Consider the following 15,086-nt stretch of genomic DNA (forward strand, 5'->3'; position numbering starts at 1 on the left):
CACATACCACACACACACATACCACACACACACCACACACACATACATCACACACACACCACACACACATACACAGCACACACACCACAGCACACACACACACCACACACACATACCACACACACAAACCACACACACAACACACACAGCACACACACACACACACAGCACACACATACACACATACCACACACACAGCACACACACACAGCACACACACACAGCACACACACACAGCACACACACACAGCACACACACACAGCACACACATACCACACACACACAACACACACACACACATACACCACACACACCACACACATACACAGCACACCACACACACACCACACACACAGCACACCACACACCACACACACACATACAGCACACACACACATACACCACGCACACATACACCACATCACACACACCCCACCACACACACCACACACATACACCACACACACACACACACACCACACACACATACCACACACACCCCACACACACAATACACACAACACACACACATACCACACAGCACACACATCATATACAGCACACACCACACACACATACATACAACACACACACATACCACACAGCACACACACCACATACAGCACACACCCACATACTGCACACACCACACACCCAGCACACACACACACCACACACACACAGCACGCACACCAACACAGCACACACCACACACACAACACACACACACATACCACACACACATACCACACACACCGCACACACACAGCACACACACACACCACACACAGCATACACACCCAGCAGACACACCACACACACACACACCACACACACTTAGATGATGGTGTATCTTGCGTTGAACAGGATCCCAATTGTTCAGATGAAGTGCTCTGGTCAATAACATCTGGTGGCCCGGCAGCATTTGCTACAACAAAGCCTGACTCTGCTGATAACCAGACCCAGACGGTCGCACACCGGTCCGGAGTTTTGATTACTTAAAGCAAATGCTACTGGATGACACCTGAGATGAGCAAGGTTGGCTACGTACGGCGCGAAAGAAGTTAAACGTGCATACATGGCATTGGTCCCGAGGGTCAAGGGGCCGATGAACTAAAACACGTGTTGTGTTTGCATGTGCAGAGACATGCCATGCGCTCTGTGCATGTGTGCCTTTACAGTAACACGTGTGTGTCACTTCTTCTGAGCTATAAGCCGTCATTCTGATGATGTTGACCGAATCGCATAAACATTGCATTCATAATAGAGTTTGTTTTGGGTTAGATCGCGTAAATTTCTAAATGTGTCGTTAAACCCGCCACCACCCGACACAGCCAACTAGTAAGGGTTGTCACGCAAACAGAACGTGGCCAATTCGTCACTCGTACAGCACTACACCGGTTGTGTTGGAGAACCAAGCCACAACATTTACAATCTGAGTACGACATTTCGCCAGTAATTACAACTAGCTTCATCAGGCGACAGCCAGACATTGCATTGTTGGGACCCTCCTTGCGAAGGAGTCTCGTATGGAACGTCGAACTTCTTTCGCACCGTACGTGGCCAACCGTGGGGTGGGGGTGCGGGGGTAGGACAATGAACGGAACGCACAAAAAAACAACAGCAAACCCCGAGTTTTGAGACTTGGCGAGGCTTTTCTGGTGTAAATAGATCGCTTTGCATTGTACGTTTATTTTGATTCCGTTGTATAGATTATTTTTTTGTTTATAGAGAACGAGTACACAGGGTTCTCCTTAAGGAAAGCTGCGGGACTATTTAACGGCTGTTGGCTACGTACGGTGCGAAAGAAGTTCCACATATGTATACTGTACATACAATGCAAATGTGAAAATGAAAAAAAAATAGGCATAGGTGCACGTAAGCTCTCTAGCTACTGGATGGCGTGTTAGTCGTAACAGTGACATAAACACACGCACATCGAGATACAGCGACGTCTCTACTTACAAACACTCGACTTACGAATGTGCAGAGATACGAACAAACCTGTCCGTATGTCCAGTTGCTTGTTCAAAACCGAGAGTCGTAAGTTCAACCGCCGCGCAATAGATGCCGGTGGTGGCATCTACATCTGCAGAACGTGAAAACCCAGCGGCATCTACATCTACCGGAGATTATACAACTTTGAAAGCCATTCCCCGTGTTTAGTGTACACGCCGTACAAGACGTTTGGACTCGACGGGAGTGAAGTTGGGACTTACGAGCAAATCGACTTACGAACAGATCCTCTGGAACCTAACTGGTTCGTGAGTATCAGAGTCCCCGTAAAGGAGGGGAGTGGAGGTGCTGCGGTGTCGCGTTCTGCCCTCTGAACGAACCCGGTCAATTCAAGTCCCTGGCCACAGCTGATAGCAGTGGACGAGTGACAGACATCTGAACCGGTCCTGACCCGCTCACCTTTAGCAGGCCACACTGACCAGCATGGCGAACTATGATCGTCCTCGAACACGCAAGCTGTGGGGTATAGCCACAAGTTAAAAGTTCTTTGTGTTTTGAGTTGATCCTCTTTGAATGCAAAACATACCGTGACATCTTGTACAACGTAAGAATGTTGTGCTGAAGGATAAAAGTTGTAGATTTTGGGGAGAAATTATTGATGTAATGTGGTCTACATGCAGGTGCTAGGAAGATTGTTACATCGCGTGATCACGAGTGATGGCAATGGCTTGGGAAGGCTATCATTCAGCAGTGGATTGACCATGGGCGAAGGTGATTTATGATATTCAAGATTAAGTGGTCGTGGTGTTAATCGATCTTACACAGAAGATTTGCAAACTATGAAGAAAACACAATGTTTTTAAACGTTAACAGAATATTACTGGCCCCCTGGCTGAAGACTGGTTTATATATATAAAAAAAACCAAGAATTCCTTTATACAGTACAGTGTATCCAGGAAAGCTTCACTGAGTTGGTGCTATTTTTGCATGCAGGCAGGTCCTGCATTGGAATGTTTCGCCAATTCCATTGAGTCAGGGGGGGCATGTGGGAGAACATCTGAGTGCCCGTTGAGAACCGCACACCTATGAGAGGGCTCGGCACCCTGAGCTCCACGGAGATTGATTCAACGCAAACTCATGATATACTCTCCGAATGGAAACCGTCGCTGTATTGCCGCCATCGACTGACCACTGCTGCACAGCATAGCCCAAACCTGTAGCACCTGGCATTCCCAGGCAGTCTCGCATTCAAATACAAACCAGGGTCTTCAAAGTGATTTTTGTGTTCAGTTTGTTGTCCTTCCCCCCGCACCTCCAATTAGCACGGTTAGCTACATACGAAAGAAGTTCAACATACGTACATGCGTCTCTGTTGAGCTTCTGAGACCGGATGAGACGGGGTGCGTTTAAACTAAAATCTAAAGAAGATTGGAAACGCGCCGCACAAAATTAATTCGCTCTGGAAGAGAGAGAGAGAGAAGGACTCTGAGGCATGAGGAACCACGGACGATGTGCGTATAATGAACTTCTTTCACACCGTACGTAGCTAAACGTGCTAATTGGAGGTGCAAGAAGGCAGCAGCTAGGTGGCAACCTAACGCCAACCCCCCCCCCCCCTCCAAGCTCTGCAGTCCTCTGTATATAGTAAAGTGTTTTCAGGCCAATTAATGAGTATACTCTTTGGTTCTCTCGGTAAAGTCACGTAGTTAGAAATAAAATAAACTACGTGACTTTACCGAAAGAACCAAAGAGTATGGATTCCTGCAGTCACGAAAGCTTCGAATCAAGATCGATTAATGAGTGCTTGCGTGTGGGAGGTAACTGGAGCACCCAGAGAAACCCCACCTGTGCGAGGGGGCAACACTCTATCCTCGGGTGTGCCATCTCGACGGCACCCACAGAGAAGAGAGTTGCGCGGCATTTGTGCGATGCACCAACCCTGGCTGCGTCCACCGTGCTGGATTAGTACGGGCGTGCGCCATGCGAAATGAGGCAGTGTGGGCTCGACAAACCCTACCCGCGTTATCTCGTGTCACAGGATCAATGCGCCCCTGTAATGGCTTGCCTCGTTTGGGCGCTGTACAAGTTGTCATTGCTATTAACGACATCAATTTGGAACCCAGTTACAACTGCACAGTCATAGCGTTGGCGTCACAACCCTTTTAAAAATGGACTGCACTTCCGATGCGCGTTATCGCTGTCGTTTTATGTTCGCACAAAATATTGAGTTTTCAAAAATCCGATTGTAGATTTACATTCGGCAAACCTTGAGAACCTCCCAATGTAAACGCTCGTAGGCCCAGGTTCAACAACAAAAAGCTTCACAATATTTATTCCTGAAATGTAAGTAACGTTACAATTTAAGAGCAAATATAAAGTTGGATTTCACATTAAGAGAGTTATTTGCATAGAAATGCCCCTTCTTTGTTTCCGATATTCCAAAGCGCCATAGCGAGTCAAACCCAGAATGAACTGTAAACACAACACGTGGACATTGTTCATTGCCCAGCAGCGATCTCCTTCAACATTTCAAGGTCTTTGCACGGCCTCGAGAAGCGCTGCCACACCACACCGCACCCAGTGCGGCCAGCCAGCCAGGCACACAGGTAGCCAAACCACGCTTGCCACCGCGGACACCCACGGCACCTGGCACCAGTTTACCTGGCACAAGTTTACCTGGCACAAGTCCCGGCTGAACTGCACTCGCGTGCCCAGATTCATCTACTGGCAGCGACCCATATATCGTAAACTCGAGTTTCTCATATCGACACTACGATCGGGTATCGCTCCTGTTGAGTTTCAGATTTTGGGTCGGAATGCCTCCTCGTTGATGTGAAGTTCAAGGGCGACTTGCTTCGCCAGGCGAGGACGCAAGCGATCAAGGATCGTTTCGTTTTTGCGAGAGCGATCTGGGTCGTTGGTCGTGTGCGTAATATACGGAGGTGCAGCGGTCTCCTGCGGTGTTTCAATTTGAAAGCAAAAATAAAGCTTCGTGACCCATTTCCCCCAAAGCCCACATCTCACATGCGTCATAACCGCCGCCAAATCGACCGATTTGTAGCAATAGGCTGCTGACCCTTAGGCCCCTTTAGAGCATACTGATTTTCAAAGCGGCTAATATCGCTGTATAACAAAAACCAATTATAACAACAAAAACAAAAAACCACTCCAATTTTTTTTTACTGACCCAATTTTGACTTCGAAAATTGTTACGAGGCAAAAGGGGGTTTTGGTAATGTCGGCAGCCAGCCTCTTAATTCGGTACGGCTTGGCGAGCGCGTGGAGCGAGATGCTGGCAGACAAGAGACGGCTGTGGTGTCATTTTAACCTCCGCGGCAATGAATGCGTTCGCATCCTACAAATGCGACCGACAAATGCGACCGAGCGTCACCAGAGCAGCAGTCGCGAGTCCCGAGGAGTCCGGCAAAAAACCTCCTAGCGATGGCTAGAGTCTCCCTCGGAGTCAAACTACGCACGGCGTTGGACGTGGCCCTCGCACCAACAATGACCGCTCAGATTTGTATCGGTTCTTCAACTGGTCACGCACATCACAATTGTCTCTGTCGTTTCGATTTAAAGCTTTCGTGACTGCAGGGATTCATCTTCTTCGTTCTTTCGGTAAAGTCACGTAGAATGCAAATAATAAAATAATAATAATAATAAAAAAATATAATAAAATAATTCTCACGACGTTTCGGCCACAACGCAAGCAGCCGTCCTCAGGTGGAGAACAGGTCTGTCGAGAAGACAGAGTCACAGCATTCACACTGTCTTCTCGACAGACCCGTTCTCCACCTGAGTACGGCTGCTTGCGTTGTGGCCGAAACGTCGTGAGAATTATTTTATTATGTTTAATTTTTATCATTTTATTATTTCCATTCTACGTGACTTTACCGAAAGAACCAAGAAAATGTCTCTGTCGTGTTTCGCGACATCCACCGCTGACATTTCCAGCCATTTGTGTGCGCCTTTCCCTGCGACAAGTCAATGCCCTCGGCTTGAACACAGACGACTAATGCTTGGCTCGCCGACGGATACACACGCTGCTGGAGGCTCTGTCGGCGACTCTTGGTTAGATTTCTCGAGGGTTGGCTATCGAAGCGGCTCGATGAGTGAGGTAGCTATCGAGTGTGCTGGCAGAGCAAGTGCACAGAGTGAGCGGCTGGGAGGGCAGGGGGATCACCAAGCGTCGTAGATGCCGAGATGCCAGGCTATGAAGATGGGAGAATTTGGACAGGGGTTGGGGAGGGACGAGTTGGAACCCAATTTAATTCCTTGCTGTAGGGCCCATGTGAATCACGTTACACCAGCGGGGTATGTGAGAGCACGCAAAGCTGCCTGATGCTTGTTCTCGAATAAAGTCGACTGTAGATTTGAAGCTTTCGTGACTGCAAGGATTCATATTCTTAGGTTTTTTTTATTTCGGTAAAGTCACGTAGGTAAATTTATTTTTAAAAATTTAAATTAATAAAAGTAAAATTAAAATAAAATATTTTTTAAAATTTAACTTTTATTAATTTCAATTTAATTTTATTTTACCTACGTGACTTTACCGAAAAAAAACCAACCTAAGAATATAAAGTCGACTGCTCTAATCGCACACCCGACCTACACCCGGAGCCGTCGCACGTCCAGATATCACATCACGTGTTATTACAGTTCCACCAGCTCCGATGTTAATCTCACAGCATCGCTGCCAGGCTTTGCATGCCAATTGTTAGCGGTGCTTCTTTATCTCCCGGGCACACCAGACACGGCGTTTCCCAGATTATTTGAGCTACGTTTAAGTTTTCTGGCCTTTTTAGCTACAACATTATTGCAATTGACATCACTCACTCCTTAGACAATCATGACCAGCTGTATATACGATTGTGATTGTTGGTACATTAAAACATGTACGTGATCAAGTTAACTCTGTCTCTTGTAATGACAATAGTAGTTATAGCGCGGTGTGTCATTGCGAAATTGAATATTTGAGGGGGAACTGGTGATAATCGTGAGTGATAGGGATTTGATGCGAATGTAAACTCTCACTTTGGCCAAAGGCCCATGGCACTGTGGCTTCAGCAGTTACTGTAGAGAAGAAAATCAGAGCTTAATTTTTGTTTGCCGGGTCTGTCTGGGTCAATGTCTGGGAAAATATATCCACACCCAACACACCGCATCCACCGTACCTCTCACTGTGGCTGTAGCTACTATTCATGTGCCTATTCCAGTCTACCAGGAACCCACAATGTCCAATGTGAAAGTAAAGCCTCTGACGAGGTTCGTAATGATGTCACCAACCCGTAATTGGCATCAGATTTCAAGTTGCTTTGAGTTGATGATAAGACTTGTGTTTGTGCATTGTTCGCTGAGAAGCCGGGTTTAAATCCGGATCTCAGCCACCCGCGATTAAAATCTGAGTCTCAAGCGTAAGCGAGTTGATGGTATCAGACCGGTTATCAGTGACTGCATCAAAACACACATTACCTTAAATTTGGTTTGTCACGTAAATTTTGCTACGTTTCCAGCTCCGAGAATTGAAAAAAATTATGTAATTTTTGCTATGCGACAATCTCATAGCAGAGCGTGTTAGAAGGTGCGCCCCCTACTGTGTAAAGGATAAAAAAGGCCACTTCAAGGCAATTTTCAGATGTCCGATGCATTTATGTCAGTGTTCACTAATTTACAGGAGGGGGCCACTTTTTGCCGATAAGACATCAATGTTGCGAGGTCGCCACACATTTGAAACCATTGGGGTTCGACAGCACGACGACGATGATGGTGGTGGGGTGTTTTCACATTTGTGTGTTGTCAGGGCGGCACGTCAGGGGCCACACAAAAGGCCACCAGGGACCGCCAGTGGCCCCTGGGCCTTGCAATGAAGAACACTGATGTATGTTGAACTTCTTTGGCACCGTACGTTGTAGTACAGAGTTAGACTGATGGCCTTAATCTAAGTTGTCTTATGGTTGTTGTTGTTGTTTGACTTGCATCCCACTGGGATTTTTGCACACAGCGTTGGTGTGCGGTGTTTTTTTCTGCAATATTTTGCTGTCTTTTCTTTGATTTTCTGTTTGCACTTAGTCACATATTCACTTTAAGATGTTTTTTGTTCATGTTTTTGTTTTTTGTTTGTTGCGGTTGCACCCGGTTCAAGAGCCGAATGGCTCACAGGGCTATACCTAATACATGAACTTGAACTTGAACCAGAGGTGCGGGCGAAGGACAACAAACTAAACACAAAAAGCAGTCATAACGAAATTCGTATTCAATTTGAAATGTATATGAAAAATGCCTATCGCGGTCCGTTTGGCACACCGTTCTGTCAGATCTCCAAACGGATCCTTTACCTCACCCCGTGGTGCTTCTATGGTACAATCGTCATATATTGTAGTGGGTGGCGGGGGGAAGAGAGCCGTGTTTGATATTGTTTTTTCACAAGGTCACATCTTGCGAACTTTGATTTAGCGGCGTGATAGATTTCACGCTCGGCTTGTCGGGAATTCATTTGTGTGTCAAATACCTCCTTGTGCTTGTCATTGCCGTGTGTGTGTGTATATTTACATGACTCGCCCATTAACGGCCGCCTTTCAACAGGGACAATGAATAACGTTTTTGGTCGCGGCCCTTCAGGCTGGAGAAAAAGATTGGCCTCTTTTTTTAAAATTTAAATCTTGCAATTGTAAGGCATTGAAAAAGGTGAAATGCTTGGAATTGGGATTTGTTAACTTGTGCACCACTGGCAAGGAAATTCCACGATTTGTGTACCTCATGTATGTATGTACTGTACCTTGTCATGTATGTATGCTGGGTGGCCCAAAAGTCAGGACACATAGGGTAATTACATCTATTTTAATACTGGCAATAAAACACTTTAATTGTGTATTCTTTAAATTAACATTGTATCTATTATTATTCATGTCTATTTATCTTCTTCCTGTGGGGTCTCCTCAAATCCATATTACGTGTGTGTTTATGTAACGATGTAAATATATTTAACAGTGTACATCCAGTTGTATAGTAGTGCAGCGGTTAGCGTGCTTTTTTACGAACCTGGAGTTCAATTTCCACTCACAAGTCAACACCAGTGACGATTATTTGAACCATTTCTGGGCCTCCCCTAGGTCGACTCAACCTCAAATGAGTACCTGGTGTGGTATGCAATACATTGCAACACAAGCAATCATCATCAGGTGTGAAATCCACAGCAAAAAAATGTCACACCTGATGATAATTGCTTGTGTTGCAGTCGAAACGTCGTGAGAATTTGTATTGTTTGATATTTATATTACTTTATTATTTCCCTTCTACGTGACTTTACCGAAAGAACCAAGAATATAGTAATAATAATGATACAAATTACGTACAGCCCTGTGTCAATCCACTGCTGGACGAAGGCCTCCGCACATTGCGTTGACTTACGGGAGCCAGAGGTCGCAACCGGGTACCCGATACCCGTACCCTACCCGATACCCGGCTACCCGTACCCAGCCGGATACGGGTACGGGTACCCGTTTGCGACCCTGGTGCGGCCGGGTACGGGTACGGGTAGACCGTGAGTCACTGGTGAGTAACTGTTTGTCACTCATTTCGCAACGTCTTGAATTGTGAGGAGAGTCTCACAATTCAAGTTCCTAGAATCAACCCACCCGCGCCTGCAACATGGCTTCATCCCAGAGGTCGGGTACGGGTAGGGTACGGGTACGGCCGGGTACGGGTACCCATTTGCGACCCTGGTGCGGCCGGGTACGGGTACGGGTAAGGAATCAAAACCCGTTTGCGACCTCTGACGGGAGCTTGGTTTGACCATAGTTCCCGCTGGGCATTGTGGGGGTTGGAGTGGAGGGTCTCGTTTATTTAAACTGAGAAAGTCGTCGCTGCTCATTACCAGTCAACTGGCAGGTGTTAAGAATTATTCGTCGCTTGATATCATACAAAAATGGAAAATTGTCATTTCGTTTTTCACCCTGTCGTTGTACAGATTACTTAAATCTTAAATACAGTACTTTGACATGTAAGACCGACCGAGGGAGTTAATTAAAAGGAACCGTCAATTTAACTATTTTAATACGTGTGGCGTTACCGTCAAAGCACGCTGCAGTCAGCGCGTGACTTTTTTGAATAATGAACCAAAAGCCTCGAACTTTGGTCTGTGTTTGTTTTAACGTTTTTGTATTGAGCCAAAAATAGAGATTTTTTTGTTGCCTTTCAGCCCAATGTTTTATGATAATCATTAACGTATCTGGGCTCGCTGGTCGAGTCCTCGGATGGGTTTTTTTTGGCCCGAGCATTTTGAATTCGGCAGGACGTTTGTTTCAAAACGAGTCGGAAAAATTCCAACACTCGTGGGAGATGGAGCGATGAATTCCGGCTCGCACGTGCACGTTCGTCAGATCGTTGCGTCTCGGATGCCACGGCAGAGGGCTTTTGGGAGGGCCTTCACCCAACCGTGGATTGATCAAGGCTGATGATGACGATGACGACCAGCATGGTGAAGTATGGTCAAATAACCCCCCACGGCCTCCACGGTGTAGCGTAGGTCCTCAGCCAGCGGTGGAGTTTGCAGACGGGCCGTGTACATGTGCATGCGCTAGATATATTTACAAATGCAATATTCGAACGTTTTAGGCAATCGCCCTAATCCAGAGAGGAGAGACAGCGGGCAGCCAGACTGACTGGCTCGGTGGCACTTTCATGAATGCTCAAAGTGGTGCTCTAATTTGAAATGGGGGAGGGGGGAGGCCGTCATCCTTGCAAATTTACATCTCAAGCAAATGACCGTCGCAAACCACGCACGCGAACGTTTGAAAAAAGCAACAACAACAACAACAACAAAAATGGTGCGAAACGCAGCGCGGAGACTCGAGGGGACAAACGCGACCGACGGAAAAAACGCAGCACGACCCACGCAGGGAGCGCCTGGATATGAGCCGAAAGTCTCGGGGATGATGATGACAATAATACCACTACGTTGATTATGAATAATACCACGACTACGACTACTAATGGTGGCACGAATAATGGTTACAATTCATACAGCGGGATAGCATTTTATTGCGAGATGAATAGCAGCGGTGGTGATGTTGTCGGAGTGAGCAACACTTTTGTAAAGCTGCTGCCGCTGCTGCCGCCGCTACAGTCGATCGATGATTGATGCTTTGGAGCACAAACGCAAAGAGAGCGTGTTGTGCTTTAGCGAAGAGATATTTCCTCGTACAGTGAGTTACGCCTGGAGCCGCACGGAGAGGATGGAGACGGTGGTGCTGGTTGCTGGTGGTACGTTAGTTGCGATTGTAGCAGTTACGTCTCGTGGTGAGATGGATCGTGGTGGTGGTGGTGACAGTGATGACGGTGGGTGGATTGTCGCGTGATGATGGTGGTAGTCGTGGTGGCGTTGATGGTATTGGTGATGGGTGGTGGTAGTGATTATGACGGTGACAGTAGCAATGATGGTGATGTTGAAATGTTGATATTGGCGTTAGTGGTGCTGATGGTGATTGTGGTAATGTTGGTGGCAGAGATAATGGTAGTGGGAATTTATATCGTGGCGATGGTGGTAGTGCTCATGATGGCAAGTTGATTTGTGATGGTTATTTTGCATATAGTGGTCGTGATTGTATAGTTGTGATGGGATTCGTGTTTTTGGTGGTTGTAGTTATGGTGGTAGTAGTGATGATGGCGGTGTTAGTGATGGTGGTAGCAGTCGTGTGTATAGTGGAGATGGTGGTATTCTACATAGAGGCTATGATAGGAAACCTGGGATTAAAGATATCTCTTTCTTGGAAATGACTTTTTGCAGAACAGACATTTGTCCCCCCCCCCCCAGTGTTGACGCTCGTTACGCCCTCCCCTATTAAAGTCCCGCTCTTTACAACACAAAATAAAACAACCAAAGCGCCTGCCTCTCGCTTCGCGATGGGAAGGCAATTTTCCCAAAGAACAAATTGGGCCACTTTTTTTGTGTTCGCTACAGATTTCACCCGGCCGAGCAAATACCGCCCGCCACCCAGCCAGCGTGGCGTTTGTCAACGGCGGGATTCAAGGACGAATCATTTTCCGTGGTCCTTGGACGGATGGGTTTTTTTTTCGGAGTCTGTCTTTGTACGATAACGGCGTGGAGATTTCCGCCCCTCCTACGAGTAATGCACACACACACGTATAGATACGGTCGACAAATGAACGAGATCGAAAACTTTTAGGGGCTGTGATCGGGTTCGCTACGCGGTTAAGTTGCAACAGTTTTGGTTTTAGCGAGGGGGCAGGAGGGCGACGGGGAAGAGAATGGATACGAAAGAAGGGTCAGCAGACGCATTTCTAATCCTTTTTTCAATCTTGAGGATTGTTTTACCTAAAACGCTCGCTCATGTTAAATTAGTATTATTTTAAAACATATTTACGATAACGTTGTACATCCCTTTTCATTGAATGGAAGGCTGACGTTGCAGGAAATGTCTCTGATTATTCAGCGTAGACGGATGGCAGACAACTCCAACACGCTCGTCAACAACCCGGTGGCCCTTCAAAGAAAAACAAATATCATGTCTGACGTTTCGGGAAATGGTCCTTCTGCATATCACAGGTGGCAGATGGCAGAAAATTTGACTTATTCGAAGATACATTGCTGAAAAGTTTAAATGATGAAATCATTTAGGGTTTCGATGTCATTTAACTGCTTATATGTTGACCTTTCGCACACCGTACGTGTGCCAATTGGAGGTGCTTGATGAATCCCCCCCCTCACCTGCTATCCCAGAAATCGTGGCTGTTTGACCTTTGACTTATTCTCAGCCTCTGCAACGTTCTTACCCACCCCTACGGGACATCTGTGAAAGATATCTTTGTAGCTCATCGGATTCCTCCAGTGTAAATACATATTCTGATTCGCTCTCTTTCCTCACTCCTGTCTCATCTGCGTGTCATCTCTACCCCAAGAGCTTTATAGCTTATCGGATTCCTCCAGTATAAATATTCTGATTCTCTCTCGCTCCTCACTCTCGTCTGCTTGTCCTCTCTGCCCCCCTCCCCACAGCAAAACCCTTTGTCGCTATCGCCTCATTTTCTCTTCTCCTTTGAAGAAAATTATAATAAGTAAAGGAGTCCATATCTGTGTGTGTGTAAGTCGATGTGTGTGTGTCTTTTTCTCCCGGGCAACGCCGGGTACTTCCCGCTAGTAAGTAAATAATCTAAAAAGGCCCCTAGACTTGCACGGCGTCGTGAGACGTGGTCACGTTGAACTTCGCTCTAAATGAGAAACACAGCCGCGCAACAAACCTCCTTCATCATGTGGCAACATCTGGTAAAAAAAAAGAAAGCCAAGTTTTTTTGTGGTTTTTTTAAAACAACAATCCCCGTAAAGTTGTAAAGTAAAAGTGCATACGTTTAAAGACGCACAGGGGTGGGGAACTTTACTATTTTATTTCAAATTTTTACCAGATAAGCCCCACTGAGCTAAATTATAGCTCAACGAAGTGGCTTATCGCACGGAAATTTATAGCAGCCAAATACTCTATAAACGCACGTTGATTTTAAATGTGGAGGGAAACACCAGGGGACCCGGAGAAAAATCCACGCGTCCACGAGGAGAACGTACAAACTCCAAATATACAGCAGCAGGCGTCGGGGTCGGGATGGAACCCACGACCTCCTGTATACCTGCCGAGGTAGTTAACATCTCCTAGCCACCGTGACGTCCATTTCGTCGCAACAGGAATTTACAGCCACATTAATGAAAAAAGTGTCCCTGAAATAAAATTGTCGTGAATGATGAGTGATGAGACAATTACGATCGTGATGAATTTGATGATGATGATGATGATTGGCAAACGATGCTGATGACGAAGTGGCGTGGTGATGTTGATTGATGGGGCGATGATAGTGATGCAGATAACGAAGATCTAATCTTAATCGATTGGGTGATGATGATCTTAATGATGGTGATGACGATGATTACCTGAATTAACTCTGGCCAAGATTTGAACTTATCACACGTGCAATCTTGAGGGATCCCATCTCAGCCACTCGTGCACAGCAACATAAAGAGGGCTCTAATCACAGGGAGAGATGAGGCACGGGAACGGACATCGGGGACTCGAACTTGAAATTCCAGACTCATGTCTATCCCGGGGCAGCTCCACTGTACGAGACAAAGCCGCTGCTATCTCGGACGAAAGCCTGAGAGAGAGAGGGAGAGAGACACCGAGAGGGCTGGTGTCTAAACTATGCCCTCATGCTCCTCTCCATTACAGATGAGGTGTAGATGTCTCATAGCAGGCCATTAGTCACTGCATAAAACGACGGAATCATGGACACTGACAAATAATATGGACATTTTAGTTTTTAAGGTACACAGCAGCAACACGGGGAGATGCACGCTGGGAGTGACACTGAGAGCACGTGGGTCACAGAACAAACGCAAACCCGAGACATTTTGGCTGTAATTGAAAGATGGAATTCGCTAAAAGGAATGATGGCTGATGGAGAAGGCCGGTGATGGAATAGGAATCACAAATAATTCCAGCTTCGTCTGTCCCATCCGCCTGTCCGTCCCTCTGGGTGTCATTTCGTTCATCCGTTTATCTTTCCTGTTAGGTTTACCGATTTATCATTGTGTCTCTCCTATCCCTCTTGTATGGCAATTCATCCACCCATCGGTCCCGCTGTTCATTTTTTCGTTTGCACATCCATCATTTAATCTGGCCATGGCTCCCGTGATGATGGTGAGTGGGGGGGGGCTTCAGACAGACACATCCCCCACCCCCGTCCCTGCAGGGAGCACATGCGTGTCTGGGAGATCTGGAGAGAGAGAGAACCACGGCATCTGCTGCGGGTTTAACTCATGCGCATACGCAGACCACCATCATCATCATCGCCACCATCATTATCATCATCATCATTATCGCCATCATCATCATCGTCATCGCCACCATCATCATTATCGCCATCATCATCATCATCATCGCCACCATCATCATCACTTTCGCCATCATCATCATCATCATCATCGCCACCATCATCATCATCGCCACCACCATCATCATCATCGCCACCATCATCATCATTATTGCCATCATCATCATCGCCACCATCATCATCATCATCGCTACCATCATCATCATTATCGCCATTATCATCATCGCCACCATCA

At 46.6% G+C, this 15,086-nt stretch overlaps 1 protein-coding gene across 2 annotated transcripts in view; it reads left to right on the plus strand.

Moving 5' to 3' along the window:
* Positions 1 to 15,086, plus strand: part of LOC144933065 (protein-tyrosine sulfotransferase 1-like) — a 46,241-nt gene that overhangs the window by 2,157 nt on the left and 28,998 nt on the right. The window lies entirely within an intron of this gene.

The sequence above is a fragment of the Lampetra fluviatilis genome, chromosome 6, assembly GCF_964198595.1.
Source record: "Lampetra fluviatilis chromosome 6, kcLamFluv1.1, whole genome shotgun sequence".
Taxonomy (NCBI): domain Eukaryota; kingdom Metazoa; phylum Chordata; class Hyperoartia; order Petromyzontiformes; family Petromyzontidae; genus Lampetra; species Lampetra fluviatilis.